This window comes from Ambystoma mexicanum, chromosome 4p (assembly GCF_040938575.1).
Source record: "Ambystoma mexicanum isolate Mex_15411 chromosome 4p, UKY_AmexF1_1, whole genome shotgun sequence".
Classification (NCBI taxonomy): Eukaryota; Metazoa; Chordata; class Amphibia; order Caudata; family Ambystomatidae; genus Ambystoma; species Ambystoma mexicanum.
This window is the reverse complement of record NC_090927.1, coordinates 1,025,713,586-1,025,731,899: the sequence shown is the minus strand read 5'-3', so window position 1 is coordinate 1,025,731,899 and position 18,314 is coordinate 1,025,713,586.

Genomic DNA, 18,314 nt, shown 5'->3' with positions numbered 1-18,314 from the left:
CTTGAATGTATGTAATTGCAATGGAAAAGATGCAATGATGTTTTGCAAAGATGCCTAAAAGCATTGCCTAAAGTAAAATGGCTCAGGCTCTGAAGCAAAAACAAACACCACTCTCCTCTCTCTGAAAGATGTCCAGTGGCTGCGGAAAAGAGCCACAGAAACAGGGCCTTTACATAATAAGGTGAATCAGGCGACCTTCATTTCTCATAAGTTTCCCAATGTCCGTGACTGTGGAATGCAGAGATGAGTCAGGGTTTGGTGTTCACCATAGGCTTAATGTTCATTCTATGCCCTGTCTCATTTATCGCTTCCTTTTATACCCATGTTTTTAAAATGTCTTCAGTAGCACTTCTTCATTCATCCTAGCCTGCACAGGATACTCCTGATTTATTCTAAAGCAGGTGCATTTCAGGATCAAAAAAGGGGATGTGGGTCATCTGTCTCGCATACTCCAAATGCATTCAAAATAATCAATACTCTGGATTCAAATAACACAATCAAATATGCATGAATGGTAAATACAATTCCAAATGTTTTTTTTCCCCCGAAAGGACTGATTGACGGCTCAGGATCATTCGGCCTGGATGTTCTGGTCTAGCACTTGTCCGGGAACCGGCATTCTTAAATCTCTAGCTTACGCGGACAACAGGCTGCCGGCCCATGTCAATGATTGGGAGTCTACACATTTCTAAAGCGCCATGGGAGAACTGTAAACATAATACAGCATGTAATGAGATATAAGTCAGGTCAATACATGGATATATCTCCCTGGACTGCAGTACAAAAGCATTTACTTAGCAGATTTATGACACAACACCAAGTTGTAGGCCTCTGATCCAAGGAAAACAAGCAGGTTATTTCAGGGTGAAGAAGAGATTGATGTGTCCATCAGCAGCGCGCACAAAGGGAACATAAAGTGCATTCTAGGCCCATCAATTCAAGTGCAACCCATACACTGGGTGATTACAAATATCCCCTGGTACCAGAGGAGCCCACTAGGAGACAAGGGTTGTAATAAAAAAAAGGTTGTTTTCTTGCGGAAATAACTTGGCATCGGTTCATAAATCAACTCTCTTAAACCTCCACTATAAAATTGTGCCCAGACCATGATTACAAGATTTTAATTAACTCGTTTCTTTTATGTGCTAAAGGCTCTCTGCAAGTACTACAACAAAGCAGATGTGTGCTAAGTAATGAGGTGCTAATTAATTAAAGAACATACTACGCTATAAAACCACACCTCAATGTCATTTGCATAACGCTTTAAAATGATAAAATGTGTGAATGATTCATTTCAATTACACAAGATATTAAAATCAGATGAATTATCCAACAGCATATTTTAATTAAAACCATTGCGTTTTTTTCTCACCCAGGTGATTGAATAGGACAACAAGACAAGTGCTCCGTCCAAAGTATACATCTTGATAGCTAAAAGAAAGGAACATTGCAGTTTTACCAACATCATTGGTGAAGGTGAAAGCTATTATTGGATTTAAAATAAAATGGAGAAATGGCCGAACATCTGATAGTGCAAACAAAGGAATAAGTGATCAGTCGCTGCTGAAAAGATTCCATTCAAATGTGATACATCCACACATAAAGTTGGGCAAACTGTAGACAAAATGGTCAATCTGATCGTGGAGGAAATGATGATCTGCTTCACTGGTACTGTGGAGTGTCGGAAGTTCCCCCATGTATTTTAGCCATTCGACTATGGGCCTGATTTACTGAATGTTCTGCGTGCTGAAAAGTGAATTTGCACACTGATCAGCATGCAGAACACCTTTCCGTCGATTCATGGACTAGACTTTTCATGCATTTCCAGCACCTTGCATGGACTCTGCGCAGGTCCGTCACCTCTTTGCGTGCAGTTGGGCACCATGCGCGAGACTCCACACAACGTGTGGGATGGGCCTAGGCAGAGAATTCAATAGGAGGCGGACATGAATATGCCCCATTTTTGCGTCAAAATGAGGAAGAACTTGAGCGTGTTGAGGGACGGACCACGCAGTGTAACTGCACGCCAAGCCAATGTGCAACCCCACGTCGGGCAAAGTTAAAACGCAAACCTTGTTGACTCACAACCATATGATAGGAGGTGTAGAGCTCTATGCACATAGGATGCAATGCGCAGAGGTAGGGTTCACGTAGCAATTTAGGGGTGACGGCACGTAGTTGAGGTGTCGGTTTAAGTTAGGTGTGCACATATGCAGATAAGCGGGGTGCAGCAGTCATTTATGGGGTTTGCACGCAGACTAACCGGGGGCGACTTCAGTTGCGTGACATGTCACGCATTTTTTTCAGTGTTCATTTAGGAGTTACAGGGGGACTGTACGCAGTGTCACTGGGGTGCTGCCCTGACTGCAGGCTGAACTCTTACTCCTGAGAGCTCTTTAACACAACACTGATTTCGTGAAGCGTTTGGACTTTGGCCACAGTGGGGAACCAGCCCCTGAACTCACAGTTGCAACGTTTGAACAAACTCCCATGTTCTGGGAATGTACCACACTGTATCAGTAACAGAGACTGCTTCAGTTATTTGCCGCTTATTTTCTTGAGGAGAATCAACTACTTTAGAATTGGCCCATATATCTGCCCCCCCAGGAGGGCTTTGGGTTTTCCAACGCAGTTTGAATAACATACGTCTTGCCTTGAAAAGGACCCGTTGTTCTGGGTCGAAACACGTGTCGGCAGTCTTGTTTTTGCATCATTTCATAAAATCTGTTTCAACAGCGTATTTTGACTGAAGAATCTACTTGCTTTGGACTCTTTGTTTCACCGTATCTGTTGTCCAGTTACACACTCAATTTGAATAGGACATTTACCATTTGCTCAGGGCTGCGCAATCATTTAGAGGTGACAATTTCAAGTGTTTGTATCTCTTTAAGACGAGGTAGCAATACTCAGAGGCAGATGGGGATGCAGAAGTTACTCAAACATCAATAATCAAAATGACTTAGAAAGTTGGCAAAATGCATTTCTGTTTTAACATCAATTATCTAAAACAGGGTGTACAACAGGCATCATCTGACGCCCACAGCTCGATCTCTAAACGTTTCATAAAAACGGTCCTTTTATAATAAAAATGTGTCATCACTGACGTCATGTTACATGGCAAACTACAAAATGTATGAATACCTGTGGTTGGCTCTCAGTGAACATCTACGTATACGTTCTATATAGCCATTGGTTATAATTGGGGACGAATGATGTGTCAATTTGTACGGCTGAGTTGGTGGCGATTGCATTGGCGATTGATAGGGTGTGCGAGTTGGGGTTAGAGAAGGTGGTGATATTTTCAGATTCATTGAGTGGGTTGCAGGCGATTGTGGCGGGGGATGGTGATAGGAAGGACGTGATTATGGACATCAGGAGGAAGATTTATCAGTGCGTGCACGGGGAATGGATTTGGAGTTGGCATGGGTCCCCAGTCACAGTGGCATTTTGGGTAATGAGTTCGTGGATCTGGCGGCGGGTGAGGGTATGAGAAGGGGAGCGGTTGATGTGAGATTACCTTTTGAGTGTGGATGAGGTGAAGGCGGTGGTGGTGAGACGGGTCATGGATGAGTGGCAGGAGAGGTGGGTGAGTGGGGTGAAGGGCAGGTGGATGTTTGGTGTTCGTGGGAAAGTGTCGGTGAAGGTGGATGCGGGGAGTCTGGAAAGGAGGAGGGGGGAGAAGGTGATGCTGAATCGGTTGAGGATAGGGCATGCGGGACTGAATGATTGTTTCAAGTGGGGAAGCATGAGTCGAGGGATTGTGCGGTGTGTGGGGTGCCTGAGGCTGTGGGACATTTTCTGCTTAGGTGTGAGAGACATGTTGAGGAGAGAGAATTGATGAGGGTTCGATTGTCTGTGCTGGGTGTGGCTGAGCTGAGTGGGAAGATTTTGCTGGGAGGTGACGGGGAGAGAGGCAGGAGGAGGAATAGTGTGATGTTGGATTTTGTGAGGCAAACGGGGCGGTGGGAGGAGTTGTGAGTTTATGTAAGCTAAGTATTTATTGGTGGTTCTGATGCACATCATCCTTTAGGATGGGGAAGCGCCTGCGTGGGTCCACCCATGCATCCGATAATTAAGAAGAAGAAGAAGAAGAAGGTTATAATTGGGTACTTAAGTCAGGTGGGCATCAGAACCCACCCCCAATAACTGGTCATCATTGTTGTCACTAAATACACAACGATCAATTGGTTTTTCAAACTATACGGCTCCTCCTTACACAGCCCACTATGATTGGTTTGGCACCGTTGTATCCCTCTAAAATATTCCACATGCTACCAGCACGCAGGCTATCATCCCAGGCACATGGAAGCTCGGCGTGATCATGACTCCCCTCCAATTAACCCACTATCTATCAACACTCCTTCAGTCCATCAGACAATTAGGCTTTTGAACTTGGCCTTCTAACTGTTGACTTTGTCTGGGAAATAAAGGGAGTATAGCTTCACTCTGTCTTTTAGTTTCGGGACAGCCTGACCCAGGCTATTTCAATCTCACCCATGTGACTAGGAGACCTCTCTTTTTGAGTCTTTTGCAGCATTTAATTCTATTAAATGATGAACTTCAGAAACCTTTAGTGTTTTTTCAAGCTGCTTCAAACAGAAGCCTGTTCCTTTCTCACAGTTGTTGTATCCTTCTTGACAGACATCAGCTACACTGTAGTCTTATTTCTTTAGTTCTGGGCCAGCCCCAACTTCTCTGAAACTTGCCATGCCATCAGTAATTTCCAATTGTGCCACTTATTTGAAAGTCTTTTTATGGTTCATTGGGTTTCAGGCCTGCTAATGTGCGTTTGAGGAATCATCCAGGTTATATACATTCATATGTATATACATTGGCGCATCGCCGCAATCTAATTCACTACATAGCAAGCCTTATGAATTATTTTCCCTACTTGCGTTTCAGCACTGTACACGTGTACACTGATTTACATATTCCTCAATGTTTCTGTAGCATTAGCATCTTCATCTAAAGCCCCTAAATGTTGCTCATCTGTACCATCTGGTCTTCGTATATATTGTTACATTCCTTCTCTCCATCCAGTCTCTAGATACATCAGCTCCTATTTCATATGGCGTCACCATGCTCCTTTCTTTGTTCAAATGCACATTTCTTCTGGTACTTGATCCAAAAGAACACTATGGGCCTCATAACGCGGTAGGCGGTAAGGGATTACCAGCACCGGTAAGGGCACCGGTGCTGGTAATCCCTTACCGCCCTATTCCGAGGTCCCTTAGCGGGTCCCTTCCTTAACGCCTGGTTTTACCAGGCGTTATAAAAGGGACCCGTTAAGGGACTTCAGATCTAATAATGGTACCGCAAATTGCGGTACTGTTATTAGCTCCATCCCCATTCCCATTGAGCCCTATGGGGGCTCGAATGGGAATGGGGAATGGTTCCCGGAATGGAGACTTACCAGGTCCTCCAAGGTTGGAATGACCCGGTAAGTCCCTATTTCGGGAACCCGGATCCGGAATGCGGTAAGGGGGTAGCCATGGCGCTAATAGCTAATAGCGCCATGGCTACCGCCTACCGTGTAATGAGGCCCTATGTCTCCATGCATTTAGGTAGGATTTCCTTAATGGATAGCTTGTCTCGAAGGTTCGCTGTGATATTGGTACACTGACTGGAACTGCACATGTAGTCATCTCTGGTTCCCAACGTATAGGTAACATAGGGGAGGAGCTTGGAGTGAGGATGTCTGACTGTACCTCTACACTCCCCCTCTGGGCAATTCATTGATCACTTCATCACATGAAAAACTGTTTTTTGGGACCCAAATCTTCACAACTTCTTTCAGGCCTCCTGCTGATTTCACATGCTCATCAATGCCCCAAGTCATAAGTGTGCAGTGTCCTGTAGGGCTACAGTAGATCCATCTTGCCACGTATTTCTTCCGGTGTCTTGGATACAGAAACTTTGTACCTTTAGGTGTGTATATGCTGGCTTTCACGTAGTCTCTGAATTCTTCATCTGTTAATTCCTTAGTTTTCCATCCTGATTCAACGTCAATCATGATCTTCATTCCCACCTCCTTCTTTGCAGTCTTCTTGCATAGTGAGATTATTATTCTGATCACACAAAATCCAAGCATGATCATCACCAACAGGGCTCCAGGAAACTTGAACATGTCTGCCATCCATTGTGGAACCCATGAGAAAACTGCTCCAAACCAACTGTTGTCAGCAGTTTCTTTAACTTCATCGATCATCTGGACGTGCAGGTCTGGCAACATGGATATGGCCTCTGTCATTGTACCATTCTCATCGTCATGAGAAGGTATAAATGTGCAACATGATTCTCCAATGTTGGCAAAACACCTCCATCCATAGCTGTAATCATATACAAGACATATCTATTCTGAAGAGTCATCAGTCTCATGGCTCGAACTCCTCCTTAATTGCATTGAATCATTTTATGGTAGTGTTTATCATTTGCAGAAACTCCCATCTGGTTATATGCAGCCATTTTGTATTTGCATCTGTCTGGATCCTGGGCAGAAAGATTATCATGAATATTGATGAGGTCTTGCTGAACAGTCTGTGTGCATATGGAATAGAATCAAAAGCTTCTATTGATTTTGCTGAGAAATAGTTCTTCCTCTTTAATCGGCTCAAAGGTTCTGCAGACCTCTTCTTCCTGAGGTGTGCATCTGCTTTCGGGAATTCACCAATGTTCAGATCACTTTTAGGAATTACCAATGCTGGATCATGGACATTCACTATAGAACACAGTCCTCCCCAATCCTGGGGCAGCTTCATATAAGCTCTGGATACACAGGCCCAGTAGTGATCCATTATCACTGCTGTCCCAACATTCATTCCTTGTGCATTAAAGATTCAACCACAGTTCTGATTTTCTTTTATTTTTCTCGTGCCATTATTTCTGAAACACAGCTTTGCAATTTCAAGGGGCACTATCTGCAAAGGTCCTCCTTTGTCTTCGACCCATGTCAGTAGTTTAGCAAGTTTTGACCATAATGGTTTGCACAGTTTTTCTGCATTTTCAACAGTTGGCTGGTAATGACCAACCATTACCTAATCTCTGCAGATTACCACACCTTTTACTCAACCGTCTGAAGAGAGCACTGAACCTGAGAGCTGCATTTGGTCTCTTTCCTTCCATCTTCGGATCTCCTCTTTAGTTTTTCCTGGGCTCTCCAATCTTCTGTTTACTTCCCATCTGATTTTAGCTCCTTTTACTCCGGGCTGGTCCTACCTGATCATGTGATTCTTAGTGTGTGCTCTTGCTCTTGTCTTTGTATCCTGCACATAGTCATCTTAATCTGGATCTGTCCATTAAGGTGCCCATTTTAGGTACGCTGTTCGACCAATAAACTGGCCTCTTGTTCAACAGAATGCTATGTGGGATAGGCAGCGTGCTGTTAAGACATCTATTTCAATGACTATGAAGGCCTTAGATCTTCCCATACTATAAGGCAGGAGTGCACATACATAGCAGTCCTCCTTAGACCTCTCTTACCCACCTCTTTCATGTGCTGATACCAAACATTGTTTCCTAAGTATGCTGTACAGTCTAGATAATTATTCAGTACATAATCATCTTCTGGTGCATATCTCTTAGGTCTCCACCTTGCCACATGAGGCTCAATCATTATGTCATACAGTATATCAGTATAACTTTTTCTTACTGAAAGGGATCATTGGAACATTAGTCAGTGAAACTGGTCTCTTTACATGTACTACTGTTGTAGGGGTAGTTACAGAAGACTTCTTCTGTCTCTCCCTAAGTGTCTGTATCTGATGCTCAATAATAATATCCCAGGTGCCCTTTCCTAAATAAGGATGTTTAGTGACATTTATCACAGAACCAGGTGCTTTCACATAAGCTACTGGAGTAGGAACAATCACATAAGGTCTAGGATCTCTTGCAACCTGCACTTCTCCCTTATTTTCAGAACAAGGGAGAATAAAAGGAACTCTCGCTTTTTTCGGATCCTTTACATATGCAGCATGTATTACCAGGATCAAAATTACGACAAAAAACATTAAACAGGCAAATATCATACACCAATAAAAGATGCCCCAACAACGTGCACGCGCTGATCGTCATCGTATATCTCTTTATGGAATAGCAAAGTGGTTTATGGACCACATGATTTTCCTGTAATTAACTTTAAGTTAAGAAAAAATGCTTTATTCAGGCAACCTCATAACCACTCCGATAACTGCTGTATCTTTAACACAAGTTCCACAAGCAACTGGCTGATTGCTGGTCCATTAATAGGGTTCCTACTAAAGACAAACGTGTTGTCTTTTCACCAAACAAGTTAGGCATGGGCTTCGAGTAGATATTAGAAGATTAATGCCAATAAGTTATGGATTTCTTCTTGTGACAACACCATCCTCTAGGTCATGAAGAAGCGTTGTACAAACGATGAATCTGTTCCATTATATCTTGTAGCAATTGATTAAGGCAAATATATCAAAAAGAGGAACATGGAGTCAAAGGCTACCCTTGTCAATGACGCTAAGGTGGTTTGTCTTAAAAAGTGCAGTGGAGCTTTGGATACCGTATATCAGTATGCTCTTCCAGAAAAAGTGGAGACACTTAAGTTCTACAATTTATTAGTTCCCATCCGATAAAAGAATATTTAAAATAATGACATATGCCATCCTGGGCACAAAAAACAAAAAGGTATTGTATATAGATCACAATACTTTGTACATATTTCAGTGGGTTAGTACAATTCAAGTGACTGTGATTTTATGTATTGCTAATAATAAGGCAGTACACAAGCATGGTCGACACACAAACAATTGAGGTGTTTCTGGTGCGGTGGATAGGTGGAGAAAACCAGCGGTTGGAGTGGTCGTGACCTGCTGGTAATGGTACCGCACTGTCGTCAGGACTCAGGGAAATTGGAGCACAAAGGTGCCGTAAGGAGAATGACGTGCGCCTAAGGTAGTTCAAGCGTCATGACTGTTTGTTGTTGAAGGTGCCGGCGGTTTAGTGCCTGGCGTGTTGATTTTAGTCCGCAAAGTGGATAGGCGATCTCTGTGGTTGCTTGTAGGATCGATCTTGAGTTCAAGCCGAAAAAAGTGGCGGGAGCCGGTGTTTAATGGCTACATCTAGTGACTCTCTGTACAGCGAGCAGTATCAGTGGCTTACGTTGTTGTCTTCAGACAACAACGCAAGCCACTGATACAGCTCGCTGAGAGGACTCTCACAATCACTAGATGTAGCCATTAAACACCGGCTCCCGCCACTTTTTTCGACTTGACCTCAAGATCGATCCTGCAAGCAACCACATATCCACATAATCTATGTGTAGGTGCTGGAAAGGACCAGTTGGTCAAGGCATGACTCCTCTGACTGTTCACATTGTGTGCCCAGCTGTAAACATTTGACATAGGATGCAATTAACTACATAAAATACGTGTTCTAACAGGTTCGGCACAAACCAATCGTCCGCAATGGTTTCTGCAGGGCTTCTCTAGTGACATGTGCAGGGTAGTGTAGCTGTTCCAACGCCACCCTTAATAATGCTACAAGCATTACCAGTTTATCAGTGCTGTCCTGTCGCTATAATGCTTTGGTGGGGGATAAACAACACCCCCTCCATATCCACAAATCTTTTTTCTCTTTGGAAACACCACCCTGTATTTCCATAATCTGTGTCTTTGACAGGTTATTAAAACTTTCATTCACAAACATCATCACCACAATCTTCTCTTTCACATCAGGCGTATCAAAGGACATTATTGGTTAGCCCAGGAGGTTAGCTCAGCGGCAACGTGTTTGCCTTGGACGCAAGACACCACGAAGCAACACAGGTTCATTCCCCGGATCCGCGTTTAGAAACCTATGGGTATTTAAGCGTGTTATAAATAGGCATCTAAGAAAAAAAAAACAATTATGCAACTAAAAAACAAAAACAATTCCTGTAACAGCGCCCTGATGCATGCGGGCTGTGTGTGCACTTTAAAAATGCAAAATTAAAACAAATAAATTATGTCTAATGAATATGCAACTCTTTTCGCTTTCTCGTCTGCGGCTTGGTTTCCGCATAAGATAAAGTCTGTTCTCTTAGTGTGATGTGCACACTTTACTATTGCACTGGCTGCTAGGAGCTGTAGTGCTTTAATGAGCATATCCAATAGGGCGGCGTGTTGCACTGGAGTGCTGTCCACTCTGGGGTAGCCCCTCCTTTTTCCAGCGTGCCAATCCTGCATGCATGGTCGACGTCACATAGGCGGAGTCGCTATACACAGTCCCTTCCTGGTCTGCGTGTTTCTCGAGCGTGACAATCTGCACCACCAATTCTGCAGCCTGTGCTGAGAAATGGGATGGTAGTCTTGCACTTGTCATTGTTTCAAACTCCCCATTAGCCTTATGCTTTACTACACCAGCACCTATATATCGTCTATCAGTTTGATCAATTCTAGAGGAACCGTCAATAAAAACAATTTCTCCTGCAGAGTATTTTCTTTTACTCTGGAGATATCATCATAGAACTCTTCATAATTCGAGCAATCATGCACTTGCTCGCCGTCTGCCAATGGTTCGGCAATAAACATGGCAGGGTTCACCGTTTTACATCTGACTATTTTGATAGTCGGATTTGATATTACCACCTCATAAGCAGAAGCTCTTTGAGACATCAAGGTACCCTTAGGTTTCTCTAAAACAGCAAATATAGCATGCTCACCGAATAACGTCACAGAACATCCCATCACTATACTTGCAGACTTCTTAATAGCAAACGCGGCGGCTGCCAATGACCCCTCATAACTGGGTCAGAATGCCACTATAATACGCCAGGGGCTTGTACCCTAACAAAGTCCTCTGCGTAAGCACAGCAGACATAACTGTTCCAATTTGTGTGCGAAAATAAAAGGAATTCCTGTGCATAATTGGGAATTCCTAAAACTGGAGCTGTACAAATTGCTTCTTTCAATTCATCAAAGCCTTCCTCCATTTCCTCAGTCCATTCAATCTTTTTTTAAACTGCCGTGCTATTTTCAAGGCTTGGAGCATTGGGTTTGTATATGAACTGTAATCAAATACCCATGCTCTACCTTAATTGCTGAGTCCTAAAAATTTCAGCATTTGCTTTTCCTGTGCGGTTTTGCTGTTTTCAAAATCGCCTCAGCCTTTTCAGGTGTAACTTTCTTTCCTTCATGCTAGAATAACTGGCCCATATACAACACTACCTCATGACAATACTGACATTTCTCTTTGTCCACTTTATATCCTTTCTTTGCAAGTATAATCATCAGTTGGATCGAGTCTCATCTCACTCTTCCTCAGTCGTGCAGCAAACTAAGATATCATCTACATACTATAAAACAGCACTCAGCAAATCTATATTGCTTAAGTCCATGTGCAGGACTCTGGTATACATTGATGGAGACTTCCAATACCTTTGAGGCAACCTTGTGCTTTTCACTTTAGTCTGATGGAACGTAAACAATGTAAGGCTATGGGACTCCTTATGCAACAGGATTGAGAAAAACACATTTTTTAAGTCAATCACCGTGAAATATTGTGCTTCACCCAGGATATTACATAGAAACGTCGCTGGATTAGGAACTAGAGGGAACTCTGCCTCTACAATTTGGTTAATTGGGCACATATCCTGAATTAAACACCACAACCCCCCCCCCTTTCTTTTTTGATCAGATACACCACAGTATTGCATGGTGACTCTGACGTCACTAGAATGCCTTGATCCATTATGGCTGATATAGTCTTAAAAATCCCCTCATCTTCTTCTCTGGACATGGGGTAGTGCCTTACATGGGACAGAACTGCTCCTTGTTTCAGCTTAATCTTAACTTCTCCTACCTCTTTCAGGAGTCCTACGTTATAAGGACCTGTTGTCCATAAGGAAACTGCAACCTTGTCCATATCCTCATTAAAATACGTGGGACGTTGCCTCATGATTGCCATCCACTGTGGGACCTCGCTTCTTTCTGTTCTGATCCAGTATATGATGCTTATTTCAAACATCACTTTGTCATCTGACGGGTCATCCTTAAACATATCCTCGTCAGTGGCGTCAGTCAACCTGAACCCTTCTTCAATGGCAATCACTGTTCTCCATGGCCTGCCCACATCATCGAATCTTTCGATCATGGCCGTTTCTACTCGTCCTAGGGCTGCCTGTAATTCAAGGGGAATATCGGTCCCCCTTCCTCATTCATGGGTATCTGTGGCCTGAATAAAAATTCATCAGGTATTCTCATTACTTTGCACATTAATCCAGGCAGCCAAAATATGCACTCCATAATAAAAAAAAACTCAGGCTCCAATGGCTTTCCAAGCAAGGCAATTTCCCCTGTAAATGCCATAATAAATGCACTTACATTTAAATAATGTATTCCTGGTTTTGAACACACTATACCCTCATCAGTAAAAAAAATTGTCATCTTCAACTTTGTCATTAAATCCCGTCCCAGTATATTAACTGGTGTCTGCCTTGAATACAATAATGGAACAGACATATTGCACTCTCCCATAGAGACTGGTGATTCTTCGGTGGAAGGAACTCTACTTTTAGCTCCTGTGAAACCTTGAGCATTCATGGCATTACCTGACAACAAACATTTTCCTTCTCGTATACATGAGCGTGTTGCTCCAGTGTCTACTAAAAAAGAAAAGGATTTGCCTCCTATCGTGATGTCAAACCTCAGTTCCTCATTAGGATTAGGTGTCACCGAAAGTACAGAACACATCAAGTCCCCCAGTGAGCTGTCCTATTGTGGGTACATGCTTATCCCTGTAGCTGTAAAAGGATTCCCACGCTCAAGAGTGACACCCCCTATTCTAGGAGTCAACAATTGTCCCGTGTTTACTCTCTGTTGTATCTGCATGGGTGCATGCTGTGATTGTCCTTGTGGCAGACTCAATGGTGCTTGCTGTGATTGCAAAGCCTGCTGTGGTTGCGATGCTTGTGTCTGATATACTGTCTGTTCTTGGGCAGACCCATCACTTCTTTGTGGGCTATATGCTGGAGGATAAGCTGTTCCCCCCTCTTGAGAATCGCCCATTCTGTACATACCCTTGGCTCCCTCATGTTCGTGCTATGTGTCCTGTCATCCCGCATGTCCAACATACAGGAGGGAGACTCCTAATTTGCCCATCCTGCATACCTTGATTACTACCTTAGCTGTTCTGAAAATAGCCTGATTATTCTGCATGCTTCCTCGTCCACGGAAACCTCCTCTTCCTCTCTGCATGAATCCATTTCTTCCTTGATCTAGTTGCTGTTGGTTATTTACCTGCGGCATACCTACAGTCTGATGCGATCCTGTCTTATCTCCACTAGTTAACATCGTCCCTTCGTTTGCATATTTAGACAGTTTTTTTCTGCACTAGTTTAGCTCCCTTTACCTTTCTAGTGTCCTCTTTCTTCTTCTCTTTCTCTTGCAACAATCAGTAATGATGTGCAATGGTCAGCTGATTTTCTGGCCATGGCTTTGCTTCTATACCCACCAATTTCTTGAGCTGTCTCTGTACTTGCTCTGGCAATCCCTGACATAAAATATGATAAAACACTGGTATAGATTTTCCCCATGGCTCCCGCGTTTCCAAAGACAACTGCTCATGGAAATTTTGAATGTAAGCAAGCAGATCTTCCCCTTCCTGCATCTTTCATGCCATTAAAGCTCCCATATCCGAGATATCAGGATACTGCACTCTAAGCGGTTTCCAGCCACTCTAAAATGATTAAACGGCACCCCATCATGTGCTGTGTTCTGCACAGTAACTCCTGCCTATCCCGCTTTATCCCAAATGTCGTCAGCTCGTTCCCTAATAATGGCTGCAAAGAGACCTTTAATGTCCTCCATGGCTACCGTGTTACCTCCTGTCATTTTCTCTAGTTCATAGATACATTTTGCAGCACCCAACGTTAAACTGGGCAACTTGCATCTTAAGTTTCCTTTTCCATTTGAGGCCATGGAATATACTGTGGCCTGACCCCTCCTTTTTCTAATAAAGGAAACTGTGAAACCCTAAAATTGCAATCAGCTTCCATCGTTTGCCTATCCATAGTAGGGACGTTGGTTCCTGATCGCCTTCTTCCTGGTAATGACCTTAATCTATTTACATATGGCGGCGATTTACCCTGTACACTCTGGGATCATCCTCTAGGTTTACCTGGCCACGCCACTGGATCTGGCGTCCTCGGTTTCGTCTCCTCCTCAATCAGCCAATTCTGCCTTCTCTCCATTCAGCTTCCCATAGAAATCAGGCGGGTTTTCATGAGAAAGCGAGGGACCTGTCCTACCTATCCTTGCAAGGGTTTGTACTTTAATCTAACCGCTATTTACAGGGAGCTTCATGTTCTTTCAGCTAAATGGCAGAGGATGTCCGATATTACTGGGACCCCAAAGTTTTAATGGATTGATAGGCTTTTAAGCATCCTCTCTCTGCTACCAAGTGAACTCTTACTCCTAAGAGCCCTTTAAGACGAGGTAGCAAATCTCAGAGGGGGATAGGGATGCAGAAGTTACTCACACATCAATAATCAAAACAACTCAGGAAGTTGGCAAAATGTGTTTCTGTTTTATTATCAATTATCTGAAACAGACGCTGCACAACTCAATTTTAAAACATTTCATAAAAAACAGTCCTTTTATAATTAAAGATTTGTTATCACTGGCAGCATGTTACGTGGCAAACTACACAACTTATGAGTACCTGTGGTTGTCTCTCAGTGAACATCTAAGTATATGTTCTATATAGCCATTGGTTATAATTGGGTACCTAAGTCAGGTGGGCATCAGAACCCACCCCCAATAATTGGCCATCATTGTCATCACTAAATACACAACGATCAATTGGTTCTTCAAACTATAGGGCTCCTCATTACACGGCCCACTATGATTGGTTTGGCACCCTTATACCCCTCTAAAATATTCCACACGCTAGCAGCACGCAGGCTACCATCCCAGGTGCATGGAAGCTCGGCCTGATCATGCCTCCCCTCCAATTAACCCACTATCGATCAACACTCCTTCAGTCCATCAGACAATTAGGCTTTTGAACTTGGCCTTGTAACTGTTGACTTCGTCTGGGAAATAAATGCATTATAGCTTCACTCTGTGTTTTAGTTTCGGGACAGCCTGAACCAGGCTAGTTCAATCTCACCCCTGTGACTTGAAGACCACTCTTTTCAAGTCTTTTGCAGCATTTAATTCTATTAAATGATGAACTGCAGAAACCTTTAGCGTTTTTTCAAGCTGCTTCAAACAGAAGTGTGTTCCTTTCTCACATTTGTTGTAGCCTTCTTGACAGGCATCAGTTACACTGTGGTTTTATTTCCTTTTTTCTGGGCCAGCCCCATCTTCTCTGAAACTTGCCTTGCCATCAGTAATTTTCAACTGCGCCACTCATTTGGAAGTCTTTTTCTTGTTCATTGGGTTTCAGGCCTGCTAAAGTGCGTTGTGGAACATCCAGGTTATATACATCCCTGTGTATATACATTGGTGCATCACTGTAATCTAATTCACTACATAGCAAGCCTTATGAATTGTTTTCCCTACTTGCATTTCAGCACTGTACACATGTAAACTGATTTACATATTTCTCAACGTTTCTGTAGCATGAGAATCTTCATCTCAAGCCCGAAATGTTGCTCATCTGTACCATCTGTTTTTCGTACTTTTAGAGAATATTGTTACGTTCCTTCTCTCTATCCAGCCTCTAGATACGTCAGCTCCTATTTCATATGATGTCACCATGCTCCTTTCTTTGTTTAAATGCACATTTCTTCTGGTACTTCATCCAAAAGAACACTATGGGCCTCATTCCGAGATTGGCGGTAGTCATGGTGCTATTTGCGCCATGACTGCCTCCAATAACGGGACCGAGTCTGGCGTGGTGCAATGGGGGCTTACCGGTCTAGTCCGACCCTGGCAGGACCGGTAAGTCCCCATTGCACCAACCATTCCCCATTCCCATTTGAGCCTCCATAGGGCTCAATGGAAATGGGGAAGGCGCTATTTACGGGCCTGCTAATGGGAGGCCCGTAATTAGCGGCCTGGTCCCCTAACGGGACCCGTAAGGGACGTGTGGTCTGACCACACGTCCCTTGCGGTTCCCGTTAGGGGACCTCCGAATCGGGCGGTAAGGGATTACCGGCACCGGTCTCCTTACTGGTGCCCGGTATCCCCTACCGTCCGACTTGTAATGACCCCCTATGTCTCTGTGCATTTAGGTAGGGTTTCCTTAATAGATACCTTGTCTCAAAGTTTCTCTACGTTATTGGTACACTGACTGGAACTGCACATGTAGTCATCTCTGGTTCCCGATATATAGGTAACATAGAGGCGGAGCTTGGAGTGAGGATGTCTGACTGTACCTCTACAGGGGGGACGGCCCGCAGTATTGACAGGGTAAATGAATTGCGGGATGAAAACTGTTGTAAGGTTGGTTGATGTGGCTGGATCTACTTTGCATGAGGGCGTGTCGTGGGCATTGTGGACGCTTCTTATGCTTAGGTTTTTTTTTGCGGTTGGAATTCCATGAATATGCACATAACATGCTTTCGCATGCAGGTAGGCACAAAGTGGGGTTATGCGCAGAGGGCTTTGCAGGGCCAATGTGCAGGGCCAATGTGCATTTTTTGTAAATCAGGCCCTCTGTATTTCTCAAAATCTACATGTGTTCCTCTGTCTGGAAAGTGAACACAGATAACTAACTATTCCCTAGAGTTTACGGATTTCCGGACATGAAACATGCACGCATAATAGGCACCGGGGATGTGGGATTCACCTGCCCATAGACAATCCCCCTTCTAAAATGCACCTGCCCTTGGACAATGCCCCTCCCTCTCATATTTAATCTTAAAGCTAACGCAGTTGAGCGTAACAAGGCACTCTTACTGATGGCATTGGCAACAAATCTTTCGAATGTGACTGACAGTCGCCTCACATGCGCATATGCACTCGAAGAATAGGCAGCGATGACGGCTGTTTACATCTCTCTGCGTTCAATGGTATGAGAGCAAAATGTTTCATTCGCTCGTGCAGGTCCCCTTCTATACAGAAGCTTCTGGCAGCACAGTTTTGTGCTGCTTATTGAATAGTGATGCCAAATGACAGTCTTCTTCTTCTTCTTCTTCTTCTTGGGATGGCTCTTCAAGGGCCAGAGCCGGCGATTTCCATCTGGAGAGATGATGTTCTCCGTTAGACACCCTTGTCTGCCGCGCGCCTCTGCTAAAGCTCCTCCTGGTCAGCCACGCCGCGCATGAACATTAACCAGAGACCTAGGCTTAACAGGATGAGCTATGTAACTCTGGATTGCATTAAAGAAGCCAATACCTTCTCCCAGCTCTAGATAGATATATATGATGTTTTAAGACTGGAAAGGCCGCACAGGGCTCCAACTGCTTCTGAACATGATATCTGCGTTTTGCTTGCTTCTACCTCCCCTCATGCTTCATCCTCTCTGTTGTTTTCAATATTCCCTGTGAGACTGTGGGGCCTACTTAGAACTTCAGAGATCTGAGGCAAGCAGGACATGCTGCAAATTATATTATTACCTGCAGTAGGAAAAGGTATAGGCAACTCATTTAGCACAAACGTTTTCAATTTCTGCTGTAACAAGAGGTAGGAAGTGAAGCAAGTATTTTAGTGCAACATATATAACCACTACCTTCATAAACAATAAGGGTCCAGAGAAAGCTGTCTCTGTAGCATTGGTAGTGTGACTGTTTTAGAATGACTCTCTTCAGGACCAGAAGCAAACAGCTTCTTGGAAAGAAGACACTGCTTACTTGCAATCACAGATGGGCAGGTCTCCCAGCTCTCACAGTGCCGTACTGAAGCTAGTGTTTTCAAATTAAGGTACAACAAACGCAGCAGAATTTCTTCTTAGATTCGAAAAATATGTTTCAAAAATCACAATTTGGGTGATGTAGTCACCCAGAATACATATCCAAGTTTAGGTGTAGTACAAGTCTTCAAATTGCTCTTGTTTAAAGCCAATTCTCAAAATATGTAAGAATTAGTGGAGTGCAGTATTCACTTCTTTTTCAGTTCTTTAATCTCCTCTCCGTATTCTCCATCTCCCTCAATCTCTCCTGCTTCCTCACTCCTTGTTCTGCTCTCCTTCTCTTATTCTGCCTTCTCTCCTTCCTCACACTTTCCACTGTGACCTTGCTCTCTTTTCATCTTCGGGTCTTCCACCTCTCAACCGCTTCTAATAATATAAAATCTAATAATTTTATTTTTCTTTTATAACGCACTTAATACCAGCCAGTGGTTTCTAAACGTAGGATCGGGATTCAGCCTTTGTTGCGCTGCATTGTCTTGCTTCCAAGACAAACGCCTTGCCCCGAGCTA